Source organism: Atta colombica, unplaced genomic scaffold (assembly GCF_001594045.1).
Source record: "Atta colombica isolate Treedump-2 unplaced genomic scaffold, Acol1.0 scaffold164, whole genome shotgun sequence".
NCBI classification, from domain to species: Eukaryota; Metazoa; Arthropoda; class Insecta; order Hymenoptera; family Formicidae; genus Atta; species Atta colombica.
Genome location: NW_017259255.1, coordinates 980,820 through 986,887, shown reverse-complemented (window position 1 = coordinate 986,887; position 6,068 = coordinate 980,820).

Below are 6,068 nucleotides of genomic sequence, written 5' to 3'. Positions count from 1 at the left end.
TATATATATATATATATCTTATAAAATATGTTGTAATAATTAAAATTTATTAATAATAGAGATGATTATGCTACCATGAAATCTTATAGATTGAAATTCGCAAAACTTTAATTTTTATAACGAGTACACGCAAGTGATGATAGAATTCCACTTATCCTATTTAGCAAATAATTATTATTGAAACGTGCAATGTGCGGGAGAGGAAGGAGATCGTGACGAAACGTAATTGAGCTATTTTTTTTCCTACTGAAGTTACACTAGAATTTACGCGTCACTTATGCTTGACGTATAATTTTCCCGGAGAACACCGTCGAATATATATTTGTTAGAATTCTCCGTGCGCGCGCTTCAAACTATACATCGGTCGCATTATCGTCAGTTTAATCCCTTGAGCGGGTGTGGCGCTGTACAAAGTGCAACCATTTGTCATTTGGGAACTCTTCGAATCACGAAGCAATTGTTGCGAGCGATCGTATCCTTTCTCCAACTTCGCTTTCAAGACGGGATTCAATATATACATCCTGTGTATTACATAGCTCCCTTTATTCTCATAAACTTGATTAAAATTTTTACGATGGGTGATATCTTGAACATGAACGAATTATATTTTATTATATATATAGATAATGCTCTTTTAAAAGTCATGATTTTAAATGCGCAATTGATGAATAAATACAAATTAAATTCTTACGGTTAGCAATCACAATTCTCATATGCGGCGCTTGATTTATGAACGTTTTAACAATTTTCAATACAGAAACCAGCTATCCCTTTTTCCTACTGTATTAATATTGCTTTACATACACTGCGGATAAACGCTCGGATTAACTCCTTCATCCAAGCGAAACCCCTCTTGCTTAATCTCATTCTTTTCATATTTATTTTCAAATGCATATTTATTCTCAAATTTATTCGGAATGCAAAATATTTTTATTTCATAATTTTAACGTCATGAAACATTTATACGTATATGTAACCTCCATGTGTTATTATGCACAGATTGAAAAAAATATTAAAAACATTTATAGTTGTATAATTTGAAAGTGTATTTATTTGTACAGAATCGAATATATTTATAAAAGCCACGTAACAATTTGTAAGTTAATAAATGAACTGTTATAAACCTACCGATACACGTACACACTGTTAAAGATAAAATGTTAATTAAAGTATTGCTAACTACAATCTACTATATGATCTATGGAGAAATATCATCTATGGTGAAATCGATGAGTTAGGCGGCGGCCGACAAGCGAATGGGTTACGCTTCTGGTCCTCGGCATACCTTAATCCGCTCCAACAATCCTTGGCAGACCGTCATGACGTGTCGCAAGCGCTAATGTATTATCAGAACAGGCTTTTTCCGTACGTATTTCATGCTTAAAATCTGTTTTTTAGCACTTCCGAATTAAAAATTCATGCCAAGTAGTATTACTTTTAGTAAAAAAAAAAAGGATCGAAAAAGGATATTATATTTTCCTGACAAACTATATTTACTAAAAATAAATTTCAGCAAGTTTCATTTTAGATTATCGTTAACTATCAATGAGATGATGACTATATTATACATTAATCATCACATGATTCCATTAATATCTATCCTGCATAAAAGGTAATGGGATATTAATCGGAATCAAGTGGTGTCATATTAGCAAAGTCTGCGCGCGCAAAAATAGCAAAGGGTCACCGGCCCAACGAGTGAATCTCGTCGAAAAGAGGTGGCGATCAATTGCTCGGGCAGATCATGTTTACCTGCGCACGACTGCGTTCCGCGACGAATGAATTCTCGCGTATGCAATTTCGATGCAGCTTGTCCTAGTGGGCGGACATTCACCCCCGCGAGTCGAAGATCGCCGATCAGAGGCGAGGTTTCGCGAGACTTCAGAAGATTAGCCGGATAGTTATATTGCGAAATTTTTCACTTAGATTTAGAATTTTTCTCGAGTGCCCTCTTCTCGACAGTAGCGTACATAGAAATTAATACATTCAATGATATATGACTGCACATTTGTTGCAAGAGTCAAATACGTCTAACGAACTAGCCTTTCCCCGCGTTAAACATTACTTCTTCTAAAACTTCTTATACTAATCGATAGAGACTATTATAGCAAAAAAAGTGCACTTGACTCACTTCTCATTCTCGAGGCCTTCACATAATTATACTTAAATTTATTACAAATATTTTATTGCGATAATATAATCCTTGTGCCTTATGTTTAGATTTTATTGTATCTCATACTGAATAAAGATATGCTGTGACCCGCCTTTGAATATTCCAACGCCGCGCTCTCGGCTGGCGCGATCGACCTCGACGACGGAGAACGGAGGACGTTGCACTTTGACCGTATCTAATATAAGACACTGCACGCGAATATAAATACAGCGACTAATAGGGTTGACGAAATCATTAGCGTATCGCTACATTTTCGTCAAGCTCTCATACTTATTCGAAAAATATCCTTATAAACTTGATAGCTAGATTTAATATTTTAAACAAACATTTTTTTTCTTTTCTATTAAAATAATACCGTTATACGTATGTGTGATAATTTAAAATTAAATTTTATTTTTGCTTATTCGATAAAATTTTAAATTAATTAATGAATTTATGAGTTTTTAAGAAACGCTTCAACATATTTTCTGTCACTTTTTTAAAAGAATGGCACATTTTCGAGATGCTACATTTTCGAAAAGAAAACATTATATATCTTTTGCTTTAATAATTCTAGAGTAGGTTTAAATGCTATTATTCTTGCGCAGGCGTGTGCATGATGATTGCAACGCGTGAAGACCGTTATATGCGCAGTGAAAGGACTTCATGCGTTTGAAATTAAGTGTAACGTTATAAGTATTACGAGGTAATAATGTCGCATTACTATTCACTTCTTAATGACAACACTGCACTCTGATATTAATAGCTAGGATTAAATGACCGAAGCGAATCCGAAGATAAAATGAAAAATACATTTATGGAGTAATAAACAACAAGAAATAACAAGAATAAAATAACAATTCGCAATTTTGTTAAAAAACTAGAATAGAAATTTGATTTGTGTACAACAAAAAATAATAATAGTATCAAATGAAAGTATTATGTGAAATTTTTATTAGAGACAATATGAAGATGAATTACAGTTATTTTTCGATGCTGTAAAATTATTCTGACAACGATATTTTTATAATATTTTATAATCTCATAAATAATATTCTCAAAGGAATGTTCAACTTGTATTCTGTTAATTCACTATACCAGTTTATAGTCGAGTAGTTTGATTGGACGCTTTCGCAAAATGTATCTTATCTTCATCTGTATCACAATTAACAGCATTACTACATCATCCGGGCCACCTAAGGCAGCTTTTTATCAGCAGAACAGATTGGCAGGCATAATGATAGTGCTACTACCGTCGTGCAACCGAAACTAGCTGGTAGTGCTGGTACAGCGTTTCAACAGTCGCATAAATCCGTGATTCGATCGATCGATAAACGGCGCGGCACGGCACGGATCATTGCGAGGCGGTGAAAACGCACTTACGACAGCACGACAGTGCGCCGTTGACAGCCAGGGTGAAGGAACTTTATCTGACTGGCGACTATCCGGTAACGTAACGTCTGGTATAACGTAATGCTTGCTAACGCATTACGTAGAGAAGTTACGACGTCTGGCTTTCTGCACTTTTGGCCTAGTTCAGGCGAGACATATCCTATCTATCTATCTTTCTAAGAATTTCTTCGCCTCTTCTGTTTTCTCCTGGAGCGTTCGGTAAGGCCGGTTCTCTGAATTCTATCACCGTCTTTTCGCGTGCCGCAACAAAAGTCGTTTGACCATGTAACAACAAGCTTATGCCACGCTCGATCTATTTGAAGCTCAGGAATGCGCGCCATTTAAAAGTGAATGGAATTTCAAGAAGTCTAATCAGATACAATATTGAATTTAAACGCAATATCATATACTTCTTTTTGTTGGGACAATTATATGGGACAATTGTGGAATTACTCCTTTCGAAATCTATTATTTTTTTCATTTATTTAATAGCTACTACAAAAAGAAAATTTATTATTTAAGCACTAAAAACTCAGCTCGACCATTTAGGATTTACATCATAAATTAAAAGGGCTTAGCTAAAATTAAAAACCCTTTTAATATATATTTTGTTTTTTAATATTAAAACGGAATCAAAAAATAGGTCCTGTATGTATAAAACAATATGGAAAAATTGAGAACTTGACATTGCATGACTGTTTGTGTGCTTTTTATTTTTATTATATTAAAATATAAACATTTCATTCAATAAGTTTAAGCCATTTTTAATACAAAATTATGCAGAGAACGTTAATTACATCTTAAAAAATCGCAAAGTTAGACATTGAATACATGTTTCATAAAAAGGGGTTCTTATTGTCGCACACATAATGTGATACTGAAAACGTTAAAAAAATGAATTATAATAATCCGATGATACCTCGTCGAATTTAACAATTGATGTGACATATTTGAAATTCAGTGTCACGTCGTAATAAAAATGTTAATATGTCGAATCACGATGTCTACTAAAATACATATATGCCTTCACACACTTATTATTAAAAAGATGAAAATTATAAATTTTTTATTAAACTTATACGGTTAACGAACGAATCATTCGAATGGTTCGACATATGAATTAACATTTTTATTGCGGCATTGATGCGGAATTTCAAATATGTCATATCAGTTGTTTCAAATTCGATGAGATTTCTTCATTGAATTAATGTAATTCTTCATCGAATTAATGTAATTCACTTTTTTGGCATCACATTATTATGCGTGCGATAACAGAAATCTTTTTACGAATGTGTATTCAATGACAAATTTTGCGATTTATTTATGAGATGATTTTTTTGTAATTAATGTTCTTTACATAGTTTTGTATTGAAAACGAAATCTAAACTTATGGTTGAAACATTCATATTTTGATAGATATAATAAAAGTAAAAAATTTACGAATAACCAGTGTCAGAAATTGAAATGTTTTTATAGAAATTATTTCTTTTATATTGTTCTGTTTATATATTTGTTTATATATTTGTATTTCATTTATAACGTTAGAATTTGATATTGTAAGATTGTAGATAGATATTTTTTAATCGACGAAAGCATTTTTCCTTAATTAAATTAGAGCAACTGGAGAATATCGCAAGAATCAAGATTCAATTTGTAAACTCGCAATTTCATGAATGTTACATTTTCACTGTGCGCGCAGATGTAATAGACTAATCAATGATGGAATGTGCATTGGTCAGCTTTTCCTAACGTCTGCAGATTCAGAGAACTTCGCTTACTTGGTCAAACTATTGTTTGCGTTACGGCATCTAGACGGCTATGTATTTGCGTGTGTTCATACATTTGTATATGTCATATTGCTGATTAAGGCGTTGTGAAATAGAAAATTGTAGGCCGAACAATATTGATCGTGAAGAAGGCGAAAAAGAAGAGGAAAGTGATAGAAATACTCGCTGAAGAACATAAGAATTATGAGATAGTTTATGGACAGCTACAGATATATTACGTATTTATGAATTCCTTTTAGACAATAAATATGTTTTATTTATGTAGAAAAAGAATGTTGTGTTCATATATAAAAATTAATGTTTAAATTGAGTGAATTATTTCGAGTATGATTGAAGTCTTATTATTGCCAAAAGATCGTTTATCGCACGAAATCTATACAAAAATGTTCGTCAACATACATAATCTCACCTCGTTTCTAAGTTTGGATGTAGGATAGACTTTCCCGACCTAATCGTTCCAGTCAACCTACCTCGGTAGCCTGCACTCTTATAGTTACATTGTGAAAGAAGTACGAGTCCTAATTACCCACATTCTGTGCCAGATATTGGCTGCTAATTAAACAATTGACGATTCAGCGTTCCTATTTCTTATTTGAGATTTCCCAGAACTTACTAGCGTGAATGACACGTAGAAAAAATTCTACGAAAAAAATTGGATAATGTAAAAAAGAATTGACTTTTAAATACTTAATTTTACTATTTCGCGCATTTTTTTCGTGAAAAAAATATTTGCATTT